Genomic DNA, 18,918 nt, shown 5'->3' on the forward strand with positions numbered 1-18,918 from the left:
CAGGTCATGATCTCATTGCTGGCTGTGAGGTGGAGCCCCATATCTGGCTCCGTGCTGGGCAAAGGGAGCAAAGGGAGCCTGTTTAAGATCATCTCTCTCTCTCTCTCTCTCTCTCTCTCTCTCTCTCTCTCTGTCTCTCTCTCTGTGTCTCTCTCTCTCTCTGTCACTCACTCACTCACTCACTCACTCACATGTTTGCAGGTGCTCTCTCTCAAAAAAAGAAAAAGGAAACGAAAAGAAAGAAAAGAGAATGGGCCCTTCTGTTAGCACACGACAAAACTCACATTGTCAAAATTGCCCTTAAGTAATCTCTAAACCCAGTGTGGGGCTTCCTCTGTGGCCCCTGCCGCCAGGATGCTACAGGGCAGTGTGGGTGGGCTGGGCTATCCTGCCCAGGGGCAGCATGCCAGCCATCTAGAGCTCCTCTCCAGAACACAGGAAGACTAAAACACCAAGCCCCGGAACTCTTCTTCTTAGCTCATCCGCCTCTTGCTCTACCTTGCTGTCTCTGGTGCATCCCTACAAATATGCTCTAGGAGGGAGAAAGGGGATCGACTGGCACCGGATGGCACCTGAGTGAAGAGTCCTGGGGAGACACAGAGCACTGGGTCCCACAGACCTGTGTCAGGCACTCAGCAGCCTCTCTGATACCTGATTTCCGATTAAAAAAAAAAAAAAACAGACCACAAAACAAAACTCTCTTGTGGGGCAATTGTAAAGATTCAAAAAAGGTCACGCTCCCACTCTCCTAAGACCATTGCTTCCAAGAGAAGAGCCAGAGATGAGCTGGTTTCCCTTTCAGCCGACTCTAAATAATCATGCGGGAACCAAATAAAGAATGACACTGGAGGATTTTATTTAAAAAAAATTGTTTTTCATGCAAAGGGAGAAACAAAGGGGGGGTGTGAGGGAGGTATGGCCATGACTGGCTGGCAAAGCCTGAGACAACCCAAGCAAGAAACGGGGCTCAAAGAGGGTTCAGGCAGATCCAGACCCGAATTCCAGATCCCACGTGCCATGGTCAGTCGGGAACCCAGGAGGACATTTCTGCAGCGTCTGCTTTGAGCTCCAAAGCTCAGGGTTCTCATCGTCTCCAGACTTTCTCACTTACAAGATACATAATTTTAAGATGAAACCAAAACTATTTTACAATCTTTTAATCACTAGGAATTGTGTGTAATTATTTTACCTCCACTCGAAGGCCAAGAACTGCTGTGAATTACTTGGCTTCCCAAAGTGTGAAAAGAAAATGCTTCAATTTTGCATTAATTAAAGAATTCTTCTCCCCATTCCTGTCCATTAGCCGCTACCACGCCATGGCTGTGAATGGTCATTACAACAGACAGAAATAGGAACATAAATTTCCCGCTAATGAAAATGTCAGGAGGACATGCCGTCTATCACAGAAGGTTCTGATATGGAGAGGGCTTTTTTTTTTTCCTGTCTCATGCCTTTCCCCAGTCATAGTTTCTTCCAGACCTGCACGGAAGGGCAAGCATCTTTTATTTATAGATACCTGGGAAGCATCCTTTGTAATAGATTGAGGACTATGCTCAGATCCTAGTAAATATTCCATTGATTTTTAAAATTGCTCCCTTTCTTATCAGACCTCACAGGGTCTCGGCCTGGGCAACCTTGCTGACCTCCTCCCTTCCTGACGAGGCCAGTCTTCTCGAGATTGGAGGCGGCACATGCATCTGCCACCAACTGACTCCGTCACCATTTTATGAGGTGAACGTTACCTCGGCCAGCTGTGCCCCATCTCCAGCTTCCTCTTTGCCCTCCTTGTGGGGAGTTCAGTCACTCACGCTTCTGAAAGCTTCTTCAGAGGCCTTCTTATCCTGCCCCAAGCAGAATGGATTTTTGTGTTGGGTGGTGCTCAGCTCTGGCCCCGGAGGGCTTTGTCTGGCTTCCCTGGGGCACAAGTGGAGATCTGAGCGCTGGGTCCTTGTAATCACACCCCTCCAGAGGCACAACCTCCCAACCCCCCAGCCAGGGTTTTTGTCTCTTTTGGAAGAAAATCATCTATCTCCCTTCCAGGCTTACAACACAAATGGAAGCTTCTACGGCCAAAGTAGTTCTTCCTATTACAAATAAAAGGCCACCAGAACATCCACTTTGGAAAACTCTGTCTACTCACAGAGAAGAAAATGGAGTCAGGAGGTATTTTTAAAAATCAAGCTCTTTTAAAAAGCTCATATATCCTAATCTTTGCCTGGGTCTGTGTTCAGCCCTAAATTCTCTTGGCTAGTGTGACTATCAAGAAGTCTCTGGTCTTAAACTAATCAATATCCCTTACCATGGGACAGTCTTTGACACCCAGAGTCTCCTCGCAGGTAACAGTCAACAGCGTTAGGCCCCCAGCAAAATCATGCCAGCATTCAGTAGGCGCTCAATAAAGCTTGCTAGCAAAAAGTGGGGCTGAGAGACAAAATGACTTACTCATTAGTCATTCTCCACACAATTGTGCTGGCCTAGCTGTCAAAAGGATTCCAAAAATATCTGTTCTCCAGAAAACTTCCAGACAGGTTGTGTTGAATGACTATTTTAGAAATAATATTTCAACGTGTTAAAATGACTATTACAAGCCACCATTTGGAACCGGTTCAACCAGAGATGAATGGATGAAATCAATTTCCTGGATCGGAAGGTCTTTGGTTCCAGTGGCCACGAGCAACTGGTTCTACTCAGTTTCTTACGATGCGCAGGAAGTAGAGATGCCGAAAGTTTGAGCCACCGAGTATTACGGAAGTCTTCCCCCTCAGTCCATCCTTGTTCAATGAGCTACCCATCCAGCTATTCTGTCTGTGATACCTGTGGGAAGAAGTACCCTGGGGGCACCAAGGACCAGGAGGATTTAAGCAGGAACGCAAAGGGTAAGACAAACCAGAGCCACACGCAGATGTGGACTCAGGACTGGCCAGGACAGAGATGTTAGCATCAGGGACGGAATGGTGGGGCAGACCAGGCTGAACGCTGTCAGCTGGCTCTGGCCATGATGCTCATGAAGGCCCATTATCACTGTGTGGGCCTTGTTGGTATCTCACCTTTTTCTCATCAGAAGGGAAACTGGGTTTCATGTACCCATTGCCATGGGCTCAAAATAATGACAGTAACGACAGTAATAAGGCATGCAGTGCTCTGCTCAAATAGCCAAGGGTGACTCCTACAACTGAAAATAAGTAACCCAAAACAAATAGCAACCCAAACACTCAGAATTGTTTAGAGACCACAGTTCCCCGGGAGAATTGATCTAAACTCAGGAATGATGCCTGTGGCCATGTTAAAGTTAGCTGAGGCTGGGATCCTCTCTACAAAGTATTACAGCACCTTCTAAACATCCTTTCCCCCTTTTTTTTGAAATACCTCCATCAGAGAGTGCCAATACTTAACAGGAACCAAAACAAACAGAACCATCTTTCAGCCTTGAGGCACCCAGCCCACAGCAAAATAAGAAGAAATGAAGCAAGGTGAAACCCCGTTGGCCCCAATTTCCTCTCATGGCCTGTTATCATGGCCCAATGGATGCTCCCTACCACACCAGAATTTTCTTCCCGGGCATAGAATATTCAACCCAGCTTTACCGAGCCCTTGCCTCACCCCAGGTGCCATGTTGGTCACTGAAAGCTGAGCAAGATACCACATTCACCCTCAGAGAGTTCACGGACAATCAGAAAGTAAAGTATCCAAATGATGACAGCACAGAAATAGAAGATGAGGTCCAAAATGCTTTCGGGATTTGGAGGAAGGAGGGCTCTTCTGCTTAACGAAGGGCAGGGCTTTCCAATGTCAGAGCATGTACATAGGAGATGCCTCACCACACTGCTTTGCTGTGTAAGATCCAGGCTTTGGGGCTGTATCAGAAGAGCTACCAGTCCTTCCAGAAGATCCTGGCCAGTGGGGGTTTGGGAGGCAGGAAGTGTCCAGTGGGATTAAGGAAAATTCAAGAGGAACACGAGATGTCCCCCCAACTTTAAAGAGCTCTTTATGGAATTTGATGAGATTGTAACCACCACCCTCCCTCAAGAAGGTAAGCATGCGTATGCCTGGGTTTTCGTATCCCAGAGGACCCAGTGCCTGTTGGCTTTCCGTGCAATAAACCGGAAGCGTTTGCAGATGTGACTTACCCCAGGAGGGCTACCCCAACTCCACCTTCCCTGAGGGCCAACGGCCAGTTCCACAGGTAGGAAATGAACCATTATAATAAACAATAACAGCTAATATCCGTTGGTTGCTCTGTGCAACTATTTTACATGCAATATATCCTCTTATCCTCATAGAAATGAAGGCTAAGAGAAATAAAATACCTTGCCAAGGTCATGGGGCTGGCAAGTATAGGAGCCAGGACGCCAGCCTGCCTCTGGCTCAGATGCCTATCTCTCTAAATCCAGACTTTCTCCCTCAGAAATAGCACCGACTACTGCTTAACGAAGACCCCTGCCCTTTGTGCCAAACTTTTGTCGATACTGTTATTTAAAGGGACACATCCCAATTTATTCCAGTATCAATTCTCTATATCATTTACCTCAGCACTGATTGTATCATTCACAAATTAGCATTAGGCAGCAATTTCTGGTCCCATATAAAACTATTTAGCAATCTAGCCAAGAAAATGAAAGATGTAAAGCAAAAGCCTGGGTGCTGAACCTAATTCTCTTCCTTATCTTCTTGTTACATATTGACGTATTTGAGGCCATTCAAAAGCATCCAACTTGTCTTGCTTGAGTGCAAATCAGATTATTGACAATGAAAGCCATTTAACAGGTTATTTAAATGTTGGAGTCCTATCTCAGTGGGATCTGCTGCTTGACCAGCTTCGACTGCCGAATGGTCAACTTTTGTTTGTGGGGAACGAAGGTGTTTCCCATTTATTCTGCGGGCCAAGCCAAGTGTGAGTGCTATGGGATACCTGCTCTCCCCTCACCAGCCCTACCTGATGGTCCAACCCTGGCCACCACCCCAGACGCTGGCCTGTGAACCGGCCATCATGGTCACATCACCCAGAAGGCACAAGCCAAACAGGAGCCCCAGGACTGCCTGACTTGGCACTCTCTGAATTCTCTGTTCCGCCAGCCACCTCCACATCTCAGTGAGTCCCAACTCTTGTTCAGCAGAGCCAGTTTCTGTACATAGTTCCCTGGAAACATTCTGACGAGTTCCATCTATTTGGCAATGCTCATTATTGAGCATGTGCCTATTGTGTGCTAGGTACTAATAGGTGCTAGGTACACCTCCTAAGGTCAGGGTGTGGGGCAAAGGAAATATCGTGCCAATAAGAGCAATCAAACCCTGTGTTGTGGGGGACACCGTGATATGAGAAGATCCCCATATTTGTGGCCCGAGATGTAGGGAATATAGTCAGCAGATGACATTCATCTACAAGCTTCTTCTGGAATTGCCTCAGCTTGCCTCTTCCAAGATCATGTCTCTTCCCAGGCATCCCACATTCAGTGACCGATGACCATAGGGGTAAGAAGACCTGGCCATCTCAGCTCAACGCTTAGGGCCTCTTCAAGCCCCAAGGGTCCCCATGGGCTGTCCCTGAGTCTGCATTGCAGCCTGGCTTCTCCTGCTGCTTAATTACACTTCCCTCCCTCCCTCCCTCCTCCCCACCCTCCTACAAGTGTTGAAACCAAGTGCTCCCTTTCATCAATATCGGGGACACTAAGCTCCACCTTAGTGTCTGCTTCCCAGAAAATCCAACCCGTGCCAAGTGGAAACAAGAGTACTCCAAGAGGAAGTAGGTGCCGAGGTAGGGTTTTGAAGCCGGGTCTGTCAATCTCTACTCCACTGGCAGTAAGGACCCCATCACTCCCGGTAGGTGTTGGCCCAGCTGTCAAAACGTTCATAGGTACTGAATGCAGATGACATGTGTATACAAGGGAGTGCCTTTGCTGGTATCTGGTAGTGGAAAAACGTGAGGGAAATAATAGCCAAAAGCGCAATGGAATTCCGCTACATTGACTTGTCATCTAGAAAAAATATAAGGAAAAGATAAGAGCAATTAACCCACCGTTGGAAGCTATGGTGAAGCCACTAGGCCTCTTTGGAAACATACACAAAGGCTCATCTCTTGCCGTGGGCAGGTGGAGAAGGTGAAGACCAGGCCTTGGATGGAGTTGTTAGTATAGCTGATCTCCACAGAAGGTTAGCCTCCCAGTCCCCAATTTGACAGCTAGCTATGCCAAGGTTAGAACCCACTTGGGAAAAAATGGACCTTGACACTGGGATGGGGACATCAGAAAAACATCTGGAGAAGTCATCTCTCTCCAGGTTCCCCAGAACTCTCTGAACCTGCAGAAGGGACCCACCCCTCCCTGTCAGAGAGGTAAGCCCTCCCCTTGTTTGCAGGCAATGCCAAGTTCTCTCCTAGATCATGAGCTACAGGTCCCTCAACACTGACCTCTACTTCCCACACTCCTACACTAAGATTAAATCACAACAAAGCCCAGCTGGGGTTACTGGCTCTGAAAAGAAAGGAAAAGGGACTTAGGCTAAATGCAAGACCAATCTATCCAGCATATATTTGCTCGAGCCAGGAGATTACATATGAGGTTGGAAACTGACAGTGCTTGAACAGAAGGCAACCAAAGCAAGAGGTTAAATTAGACGCAATTTGTCAGCTTGGGATCACTCTTTCAGAACACGGGATTTAAAACCGTGGTGAGATCCCTGATGACGGAGAAATGCGTTACTAAGATGTCTCCTAGGAGTACGGAAGAAGCGAAGACCGACACTGAACGAGGCTGAAATGACAGAATTGCCATGGCAGATAGTGGAAGAAGGAATGAAAAGGATCTCAGAAGATCCTCAGATGGTAAGAAGGCATACCAGAACAGATGTATTCTGTAAGGCCTACAATCCAGACGATTATGCTCCAGTCTGGAAAATACGCCATTCACAAGAGGCCTATGGAGTGCATCCTGTGAAGTTCAATGGTAGCTCTCCTTTAGACCACGGCTACTGGTAGAGGAGGCTGTTACAGAACTGAGCAAGGGGGACAATGGAACGCTTAAACAATAGAGGAAGGATCACAATGTGACACTTCATTGTCAGAAGCCAAGAGGATATAATTATTGTAGTAAGTGGCAAGGTCAGAAGGCCACTGATCTGCTGAGCTACAGAGATGGTTAATAGAACACAGTGTCCCTGGGGGCAAAATAGAAGAGCAACCAACCAGGACACCACTCAATTTGTACCATCAAAAGAAATCAAAGACCGATGATAAAAAGAAGGGGGGCAGTCTCCTCGCTAAAAAGCCATGCTTCCTTGTCCAATCCTCAGCCCTGGAACGCACCGAATGAAGACAAAGTCATGTCCCAACGAGGGGGAATCCTGCGACACCACAGCAAGTACACCCAGGAATAATCCCTCCAGCTCTTCCCCGGAGGGAACTGCGCCGTGCCCTGGAGAAAGGGAAATATCCAAACGTTTGGCAGACTTCGGGGCTCAGGATTTGAGTTGACATGGATACCTGGAGGCCCAAAGAATTGCCATAGTCCCCTGGTAGCGAGAGATCTAGGAGAAACATGTAATCAGTGGAGTCCTGGCCAAAGTCTGCTTCACATTGGCTCCAGTGGATTCACAGACCTTATGGTGATAATTTCCCCAACCCTCTAATGGATGCCAGAGTAGATATACTGGGAAATCGTCACACTGAGTCCCTTGCCCGTGGAATAAGAGCTATCCTAATGGGGAAGGCCAAGTGCAAGCCTCTGTAACCATCCCCCCCACCCCCGCCCCATCAAGAAAATAAACAGTAACACTGTGTCCCAGGGAGATGACAGAAATTAGTGGCTCCTTTTAAAACTCTAAGAGATGCAGGGTGGTAGTTCCCATCACATCCCCACTTAATTACCAGCGTAGCCCAAAGCAAGAATCACAATGTAAATCCCTAGAGTTTCGGATCAAGACTATACTATCTGCATTAGAGAGTATGCCTTTTGGAAAACACATCCCAGGATAACTACTGGGCCCTGATAAAAATGGTGTGCCTGACCATGAGGCCCCAAGTGATGGGGCTCTGTCACAATTTCCGGTGGGCCTAGAAATATTCTTTGGGGGATGGAAGTGTTTAATCCAAATCCACGCATGGCAGGGCCAGAGGACACAAGCAAGTTGCGTGAGCAGGTAGCATTGACCTCCGCGTCACTCATTACTCTCGTTCTCTCTCTGAGCTCACTCTATGACTTCAGGGGATCCCTTATGGCCATCTGACAGAGGAAGAGAAAGCCTAGGCTTCGTTCACAGATGGTTCAGCTCAGTATGTGGATTAAAGACGACAATGGATAGCAGCTGTACTATAGCCCTATTCGGGAATGACTCTGAAAGACAGTGGTGACAGGAAATCCTTTCAATGGGCAGAATTTAGGCAATGCTGATCTGGCCATCCATTTTGCACGGACAAAGAAGTAGCCCAATGTTAGAATACATACGGATTCGTGGGCAGTGTAAAAACAGCCAGGCTAGACGGTCAGGATCTGGAACAAGGAAAATTAGTGTATTGATATCTTTTTAATGTTTTTTTCCGTATTTTATGATGCTTTGACATCATGAGATGACAGCTTTGCTCTCGCTGACTTAGAGAGACTACCCCTTCCTGGAGCTAGTTAATTCCTAGAGAGAGCAAACTATTGCCCTGGGAGCATGTTATTTCATACGCAAATAAACCCCCACCCTCTACCCTCTACCTCCACCCCCACCCTCTACTCCCGCCATCTCCTTTATTAGGCTCTCATAAGTCTTTTACATCTTGGGCCAATACTCCCCCGCGCCAATCACCCGAGGGCCAGGTACCCAACAATTCAATTCGAGACATCCACCACGGAAGGGACACTAAATGGCCAAGGAGACAAAACGGCATAGCCAGCTGACATCAGCCAGCCTCTCATCAGCTCCCCCAGGGCTGTGCTGAGGGTAAGAGGAACAGCTCAGGCACATGGAAGTTGACTCCCAGACTTCCATTTGCCAAAGCTAATGCTGCTGCCAAATGTTCAACGTGACCAACAGCAATAAAGACAAACACTGCCCCAGATACAGCACCACTCCCTGAGGAAAGCAACCAGCTAGATGGTGGCAATTGACTCCGTTAGCCCACGTCTGCCCTGGAGAGTCTAGTGATACCTTCTGACGTGGATAAACACGGATCTTGGGTTTGGAGTCGCCTTTCCTGCCCGCAAAGCCTGAGACACATCACTACTGGAGGTTATACCCGGGGTTAGAGGTCCCAGGACGGGATCCACGAAACAGCTCCTCAGACCAGCAGGTTAACTTTATAACGAAGGAGGTGGGATAGTGGACTCGTGAGCATGGGATCCTCTAGTGCATCGGGTACTGTGTCACCTGCAAGCTGAAAGAAGGCAGGAACAACCAACGGAAGTCACCACCAAAGTGCCGTCTTAAAGGTAGTGCTTTACCCGGATGAAGAGCCACCCTATTGGATGCAGGCCATGCTTTGCATCAAAGACACACACAAAGCTGTGTACCCAACACGAAAGATACATGGGTCCAGAGCCCCAGGAGGTGCAGTAGGTATGGCCCTACTTAACATCACCCCCAGTGACCCATGATGCTTCCCGAACGATGCAATTCAAGGCCCTGTGGCTTTAAGGATCCTGGTTCCCACGGGGGCACACTTCCACCAGAAGACACAGAGCCCTACCACCACATCGCTAGCTGCAACCGCCCCGGGGCACTTCAGACACCTGTGCCAGTGGGCCAGCAGCTAAGAAGAGCAGCCACCATCCTGCAGGGCGACTGACCCTGATCGTCAGGAGGAGGAGGAATGTGTTGGGTAGCCCAGGTGATGCACTTGGGCATTCTTGGCATTTCGCACCCGATTATGGTGGTAAAGGGACAAACGCAGTGACCCCGGTCTGAGAAACGCGCAGTGACCGGAAATTCGAACTTTCAGACCCTTTAAGGGTGAGGGTTTAGGTACGGCCCCCAAATCAGCCATTCAGACGAGCACGGGGCTAAGTGAGGCTGAGCAGAGCCGAGGAGGGAGAACGAGGTAGATGAGGGGTATCAGCTGGGACTCAAAGACCGGCTGCTGCAGCAGGGGCTGCAGTGTATCTCATTAAACTTCCTCTTCTCGACTTTCCTCGGGAAGAAAGACCCAGAGGGATCCTCTGGAAGACGCTCCCTGAACCTATAGGAAGAAGGGAGTCTGAACAGCCTGGGGGTAGACAGTGGAGGGCAGGTGACTCATTGCCCGGACCCCCTGCAAGGAAGGGCCTGCTGCCCCAGCTTCTGGGAGGTCAGTGCACAACCTCCAGCTGTCGGTTGCTTCCAGAATGGTCTCAGCGGCAGAGAACCACCCCGACCAGTGTCATACCACATCTAGTGACTGTCGTCAAAGGGCTGTAAAGGTTCTGCCCTTTGGCCCTCACTCTGGGAAATTCTGAAAAGCCAGTCTGGCCCCAGAGTCCTGAGTGGGGATGGCTGACCGCTGGCCCTGGGGGCGGACAGTAGCACCCTGGGGGACTTCCCGGTAGGCAGTGGCCTGCTCTGCTTACACTCTCTGCTCCCCTGCGCTGCCTGCCCCTCCCACCCTGGGGCACGTGCTCTAGCCCCCAGCTTCTCCCCAGTCTGCTTCTCTGGTCTCTGAGTTCTGACTTCCTCGGGACCACAAAACAAGAAAAGAGAAGGAAGACTAGCCCCCCTCTCCGCACCCCCACCGGCTCCTCCTTTAACAGAGTTCTAACGCGGACACTTCCCTCCAATTACACTCTGGATCTGCTCCGCCCACCTCTGTCTCTCAGGAGGCACACGCTCCGGGTTTCCCTTTTGTTTTGTTTCCTTTTTCCCTATTGGTCTTCGTGTCCCGCCGGGCAGGGGAAGGAGGGGAGGAGAGACTGAGAGTGTACATCCAGAAATAACTTAAGTGTTAAAAAAAAATAAAATAAACACATAAAACAAGAAAACAAAAGCAGAAGTAGGTAGAGTTTGATGGGCTGGACTCATTCCAGAGATACCTGCGGATCCCTGCCCCTCCCGGCCCTCCCCATCTCCTTATCCCGTCGATTGCACCTGTACCCCTCTTTCCTCCCACAACACCCCCTTGGGGCTTTCCGGAGCCTCCATCACTGGCGTCTTCAGCTTTGCTCACCCGGCCGCTCTGTTCCAGGCAGGCACAGGGCCGACCCTCCACCCGATGATCGTCTCACCCCCCCAAGGCACTAAAACCACAGCCGAGCTTCCCAGGCTCCTGCTCGGTTCTCACAAAGCCGCCGCCTCTCTATCACCCTGGCCTGTGCCGCGTGCCTGGCAGCGACCATCTGTCTCGTCAATCTCATTACTGCAGAATCCATCAAACTCTCTTCCACACCAACCATGATGGCTAGGGACGTCGTCTTCAACTGTCAGCCCCACCCAGTTCTTCCCAAGAGGCCTGCCCTCTCCATTAAGTTATTCTTTTATTCTCTCATTTAAGGAAGAGGTAGGAAGAGCCCATTATGTGTCAGGCGCTGTCCCGGGCACAGGGGATGAGTGACCTAGACGGACACCGTCCCTGCCATCCAGGGACTCTTACTGTACATGACGTAAGAGTTAGTCCGGAGAAAAAGCGGAGTTTTTGAAAATCCAATCCCCCAGCGTTTCCCAGCTCGAAGTGTGTGCATCCGTTCACCCACGGGGCCAGCGTGCACCGGGCTGAAAGAACCCGACCCTTGGAGCAGGGGATCCTCAGTTGAGGGGGAGAAGGCCGGAAAGGACAGTCACTGACTGACCAGGCCACGCTACTGTTCATCATTACAAGCCAGTTTAGTTAGTTGGTGAAAAGGTTGCTGTTTTCTCGTGGGGGAGAAGGGCTGTGGGGTGCTCAGGAGGGAAGTTCCTTATTCCTCACTCCAGCATCCCGCTTGGGATACCTCCTAATCATGGCGATTATCTGGAGGGGGGAGAAAAAAAGAAAGAACGAGAAAACAAAACCCCAGATACCCTCAGTTTTTTCAGCCCTTGGGTGGATCCCACGAGGGCTCAGGAGAATGTGGTTTCTGAGCAGGGTCTCTGCTCTCACCCACGTCCACACAGGCCCCCTCTGGAGCCCAGGGCGCTCCTTCTCCCAACATGCAATAAAAAGCCAGAGCACAGGCAATTTCCTTTCAAATTAAGAAATACAAATATTTCCGGCGTGAAGAGAACCCGAGTAGCAACTCAGAAAGTATGCGGTTAAGTCCCTCTTATCAATTTACAATATAAAAACATCTCATGCATATAAAAGTGAATTTTGGTAGCGGCGGCCTCCCAACCATTCCTGGGTGTTTTTCTGCACCCAGGTTAGTACATATTTACACGTCGAATGCACACAGGATTATGCCGGAGCCAAATACTGAAAGAAAACATGCGGTAAATGGTTGCTTTAATAAGTCCTGTTCCATTGAAAGGAAATAAAACCTGAGTATTAATGAGATATAATTATATATTTAAAATCTTTTCCCTTGTGCAGTATATAGGATTAATGCCAGTAAACTCACAAACTGCAACATTCTACCCCATTACATCTGCAATGATTAGAGATAGTTTGAACATCTGGCATATAATCTGTGATAGAAAACAGCATTCTGCACTTTAATGGACGTCTGGAGGCTACACATATCTGATTTTATTTCTTTCTGTTAACTCTTTCGTGGGAGAGGAAGATTTGGTGACCAGGATGCCTCTTTCTTCCCCTCCCGCTAGACCAGCCCCCACAGTGCTGGGCTTCCTGGCCGCTTGGGACTGGCTCTTCACGTTTTTCCACAGGGGGCTCAAAATGGAAGCCACCAGATCTGTCAAAAGGTATTTACACTCCCCACAACTGAGCAGCATTACTATTCAGATTCTCAAACCTTTAAGAACTTCTCCCAGTGAAAACCGGGACAATTTCCTCATTATCGGGGAAATCAAAAACACAAAAGTAAAGCAGTATCCACAGTTTCATTGATATTTCAAAGGTATTCCTCACGCCGTCCCTCACGTTGGTTCCCTTTAATAATCGTGCACGCGGTAACTTGCCCGTCGAGGCTGAGGATTCCAATATTTGTACATTTTTGATGCCTCTTAAGTGTGAGTAGGTAAGAATGTCTTTGACTGGCACAGGCTTTCATTGAAAAAATTAGATGATTTTTCCGCTTCGCGTTGGGTGTGTTTAGCCCCAAGCTAAACAAGGAAGGTTTTAGCCCTACTGCGTTTCCGTAGGGAAAAGAAAGATCCTTTGGTGAGATGGCAGAGAGTGACAGCATTAGCTTTTGCTGTATTTATTCAAACACTACCTAATGCCAACACCCAAGCAAACTTAGAAATTGAACCGTATGGCCAAGAATGAGGAGCGATTGAAGGGCAGCCCCAGCTAATCCGGGGTGGCCGCGGAGAGGCCGGGGCGTTTGCGAGAGAGCCTGTGTCCTGAGTGGTCCCCAGGCCCGGGCTGGCGTGAGAACATGCATGGAAATGTTCCAGTGGTGAGTAGATTTGGGGGTGAAATAATCATTTTCATGCCTCGAATTTAATGGCTGGTGCTGAATGTTGTAATAAAGGCCATAGTTACTGCTCATAACTACCGGTGTAATAAGGCGAGATCCTGGGCCTTCAGACCCTTCCAGCAATAATTCATGTGGGAATTAAGAAGCCTTAATGAGTCGAATGTGTCACTTGGGACCTCAGAAATATAGTCCTTCGTTAAGGAGAAAGCAGAAAGGACTCGCCTGAATGGAAATCATGCGGAGAGGTATTGAAGGCCACAGATACAGACTTTTCTCTTCCCTGGTTTCTCGGACTCGGTGACCTCTGCTCTTGGCTCCTTGTTTGCCTTCTATCCTAGACGTTAAGCTCCTTGAGGGCAGATTCTTGGGATTTACCTCTGGCAGAGCCATGAGCCTCAACCAGGGGCAATACTTGCCATCGCCTCTCCCCCAGGGGATATATGACAGTGTCCGGAGACACGTTTGATTGTCACGACTGGGGGTGCTACCCGCATCTGATGGGTAGAGGCTGAGGCTGCTGCCACAATGCATGGGACAAAGAGTTACCAGGCCTGTGAGGGCAAGGGTGCCGCTGTGTAAGCCTCCTACCGAATGATTACTTCTGGTTCTCAAGGGCAGATTCTGTCTCTGGACTCCTTGGGGACAACAGACGCCACAGCCAGCCTGAAGGTACTAAGCTGAAGTACGTTCCCCACCCTGGCCCGTGATGGGTCCACCACACTGATTTGGGGGCAGAGGAATTTCAGATCCAGCAGCCTTCGTTAACTTGCTCTTAAATAGTTGGGAAAGAGAAATTCAGATAAGGAGCAGACAGACCTTACCTTGCTCAGTCTGTGCACAAAGGATTTGCTGAGCACGAGCTCTGTGCACGGACACCATGGGGCACCATTTTTAGAACCTTTTAAGACAAGCAGCGTTCAAGTGTCCCAGCCCCACCCTGGGGACGCCAGCAGTGCCACGCTGGTCGCAAATGGTCGCCGGTCCTTCAGCAAAGCAGGGTCAGCAGGACACCCACTTGTCCCCACTTTGTAGCCTTTAGCGCCAGTTGCTGAACACATTCAGATTTAATGAAAGGTTTTCGTTGAAAACAATCCTAGATTTCTGATTTTTTTTTTCCTGTTTAAAATCTAGCTGGCGTTCGGATCCTAAAACCTTTACGGCCGTAGCGTTGGTGCCGCAGAACCAAATAAAAAGGTCCTCCGTCCCCACTTCTCGCCCTTAATGTAATCCAGATGTCAAGTTAACATCAGCCCCAGCCCCAACCTCGTGACTTGGGGCAGGTCCAGAATCATTGCCGAGGAGCCTTGGGGCTCAGGACTTCCGGCTTCAGCCACGTTCGGGAGCTCCTCGTGTCTCTTTATTTCCCTCTGCCTTTTACAGTCAGCCAAACCCTGTTCCTCTGAAACTCCCTTTCACCTCCACGCAGAGCATCGCTTCCTGGAGGTCGCTTGGGCAGAGAGCTTCACTAATGGGGCAGGAGTGATCAGCTTGGGGGGAGGAGGCAGTGGGGAGCACGGGGCTTATAGCATTGCACATAGCAGATAATTTAACACACAGTAATAGATTTCTCTCTTCCTTTCCACAAACTTGGACTTCGCATTTTCTCTTAGCACCAGGATGCCCCTCTCTCCTTATTTTATTGCTACTCCAGCAACTCCAATAAACAGGTCCTAGCACTTTGTTACACCAAGCAGGCCGGCCGCCTCTCCCTCTGACCCCAGACTCAGTGCCAGCCCCCCGCTGCCCACCATTGGCCAGTGTGCGGGCTCGCTCTTAAGCTCAGCAGCTGCACTGGTCCCCAGGCCACCTTCTCCAAATTTGAGCCTGGGGAACAAAGCACAGTTATTTCCCCGCTGATGTGAATTGTGTCACCTACCCCTACAGACACCTATCTTTAGAAGGCAGAAATGACCTCAGTCACTTCTACTTCTAAACGATTTTCCTCTATTATATGGAAGTGTGGTTGGTAAGGCGTAAGCTGACCTCCGCCCTCCCTGAAACTGGGTCAGGCGACATCATACTGTCTGTTCTCCTCAACTAAGTATCTTTTTTTTTTCCTTCCTCGCAAAGGTGGTTACTCTATTGGTGATTAGTGTGTGTTTGATTATTTGATTGATGTATGTCTTTTCCACCAGGCTGTCAGTTTCAGGAGGGCAGAGACAATGCCACATTTTTGCTGACCCCCCTGGCACAGTGCCTAACCACATACTACTCAGTACTACGTGTGTGAAGGAGGGTGGATGTTTCAAGGGACCAGGTCACGTCATTGCCTTTCATCTTCTCTACAACCTTGGGGTGTGTGTGTGTGTGTGTGTGTGTGTGTGTGAGTGTGTGTCCACAGGACCTGGGAAACATGATGCACTCTTGTCTGTTACTATCCCCTAGATGCAGTGACCTTGTGCATATCCACAAGCTGCGGATAGAATAGGTAACCCCGTATCTGGGTCCCCACACACTAGCTGATCTGGAATCAGGAATTTTTTATTGAAATCCAGGAGACTTCCCCTCTGGAGACTCACTTCCTTTTCTGGGCTCCCCTCTGCCCCCATCCGATGTCTCAAGTTCTCCTCTACCCACCTCCCCCCCAAGCTCCCAACCCCAAGGGGCTGGTCTCCAGGGCAGAAAGGCACTTCAAAAGCTCAAAGGCCCTAAAGATAAGGACACATAGTTGGAACACTGCATGGAAAGAGTGTCTTTGGTAGTATATGGCCCATAGTGGCCACTCTTGGCATACCTCTGTGTCACCAGCTACCACTGTTTTGACCTTGTCCAAATGGAAGGCTTGCTCCAAGGGCCATGTCTGCTCTCTTCATCAGGGGAGAGGGACTTTTTGCTTTGCCCTTTCCAGCAATGTCTTTTCCCCAACCTCTCCTCCTGCTACTTTCTTCCAACCCACCATCTGGGTCCAGAGGCACAAGCCTTGACATTGAGCATATGTAGAACCAGCCTCACTGTGCTCTCTCCAAGGGCAGTCAGCGACATACCAAAGTACAAAGGCCTCTTCCTTCTCCAGCTCTCAAAAAACAGTATCTGCAGTTTATTTCATCCATCGACTCATTCAAAACCAAAGTAGTTATGGAGCCCCTCCTCTGTGCCAGGCCTTAGGCTGTGGGGCAAACACAGAGTGAGGTGTTATCAGTCCCTTGGAAGGAAAGAACATCCACACTGCTGACATTACCCAAGAGAGAGGATAAATGTCCGAGAAGGAAGTGACAGAGACCCCGGAGTACATTCTGGCGGTGATCCAGAAAGGCTCCCTGTAGGAGACTGCCCTGTTGTGGTCCTCAAGGTCTTATAGGATTGAAAGCAGAAGGAAGCAAGCCAGGCCAAGCAAGCCAGCTTCATCCGTTCATCAGACCTGTCACACCTTGACTTTGAGATTTACCCAGATGATAAAGCCCTTTCTGGAGACCATCCTTTGTTTCCAACTAAACTATGGGATTTTTCTATTTCATTCAACGAATTTGAGCAAATGAGAGCTAGTTCTTCCAAGGGTCTGGGAAGTGCTGGAAATGCTAGAGTGGCCCAGAAAGAGAGGCCGGCAGGGTCAGGTCAGGGTGAGGATGCTCTGGGTGGGGGGGCCCCGGGGCTGTGGTGTGGATGGAGGCCAGGTCAGAAATGAGGCCAGGGCTAGGAGCTTGGATTGAGCCCTGTGGGGAACATGCCTGAAGGCTGATGTATGCAGACTCGCACCTTCTCCTCCGTGACACTCATCCAGGAGTTTCAGAGACAGGACAAACGTCAGGCTTTTGGAAGCATCACTGTTTCCAAGTGGCTCCAGGTCTGAGAGGAGCAAAAGGGCTCCCTTGTGTTGATCACTGCAGCTAGATTTCTATTGAAAAATTACTTTATTGGTTTTTATTTTATACCTACTCTATTTCCAAAGGGATCTTGAGGCAGCTTCTCATAAAAATTGGTATATCTATTTACACAGGCTGGTTAAAATACAGATAAATTTTAAAGCTCAGCAGCCAGATAAGGAGTGGGAAAGCTAATGACCCAGTGAGCCAACATCCGCCACCCCCTCCACCTCCCTGGCCTGTCTGGGATTGGCCCTTGTGACTTTTCCAAGACCTCATCTCTAGTGGACCCATCCCCTGTGTAGAGGAGCTGGGCAGGAAACACTCTCCCGATTTTATAATTTTATAACGGAGCCACCGGAGAAGTTAAGTAACATCAAGCAGAGCTGGGGCAAGTGCCCAGACCTGATTCTCTTCATTTCTTCTCCTTCCTCCTGAGAGCGATGGTGGCCAGACACAGAAGGGGTCTTCGAGCTTCAGTTGTGGCTCCCGGCACAGACATCCCAAAATGACTACACCTAATTTGAAGCAAGCCTGCCAGGGAGGAAGTGGGCACTTGCCTCTTCCAAGCAAGGGCTATCTATCAGAGTTCTTAATTTAATTGCAACGACATACCTTCGTGCACGTGACAAATGGAGCCGGAGGAGGTGGTGGGCACAGTGCTCGCACTTCCTCCACAGGCACCGAGTTGGGCACGGCTGGCCCTTTAAGAGCTATCTCCTTCCCTCTGATCTGTATTACAGGTTTGTGGGTGGGACGCAGCTCTCTCTCCTAGACTGTCTGTTCATCCTCCCTGGGTGTCTCCGCAACGGTCACTGGAAGTGCCACATATGGCCTGCCACAATCTGTTATGAGAATAACAGAGGATCCGACGTGCGATCGTGAAAAGTATATTTTGCTCTCCCCCTGGTCTAGTACAGGGTGAGCGAGCGCAGTGTGGGAGGGGCTGTGCTATTTTGCTTCTTAGGTCCAGTTCAGCTGTCAGTCTATCCACACAACAGACAGACAAGCCGATGTCTGCAGAGGGCCAGGCAGATTGAGAACAAACACCTGGCTTTAAACGTGTATCTTTCTAGTTCACTTATGAATCATCCCATGGAGACTTAGGTCCATAAGGCTGGTGCCCAGTAGACGGGGGTCCCAGGCACAGTGAGGGAGCAGGACACGCTTTTGGGGCTGCATGAATTCAGTGCCCACTTATCATCAGAAGAATCCCAGAAGAAACAGAAATGAACATTTGTGCATTTTTTTCTTGTACTGAAATTATCTTTTTTTTCCCCTTCTTCTTCTAGAGAAACACAGCACTCCCACACCTTAAGGGAGGGAGCCAGAGACGGAGTGGTATGTAATGCAAATCCATTCTAAGAAGGTTGTGGGGGCCATCTGGTGTCCAATGCAGACAGGGCCGGCTGCGGGAGGACCGGGGAGGACAAGGGACAGGGTGAGAGAGGGGTGCGGGGTAAGAGGTGGGCTCCTTCTTGTCCACATCAAGAAACAGCCCATCAGGAGGGTAAGAAGGGGAGGGGGGATCACCTTCTGTTGTGGGAAGGAGATCAAAGCAGGAAAGATAATGTCTCCGCAAGTAAAGGGTGAACTGATAGCTTTGCTGCTGAAGGCAGCCTGGGGGAGGCATAGGCTCAGGCCGCTGGATGCCGTGG

This window comes from Panthera tigris, chromosome E2 (genome assembly GCF_018350195.1).
Source record: "Panthera tigris isolate Pti1 chromosome E2, P.tigris_Pti1_mat1.1, whole genome shotgun sequence".
Classification (NCBI taxonomy): Eukaryota; Metazoa; Chordata; class Mammalia; order Carnivora; family Felidae; genus Panthera; species Panthera tigris.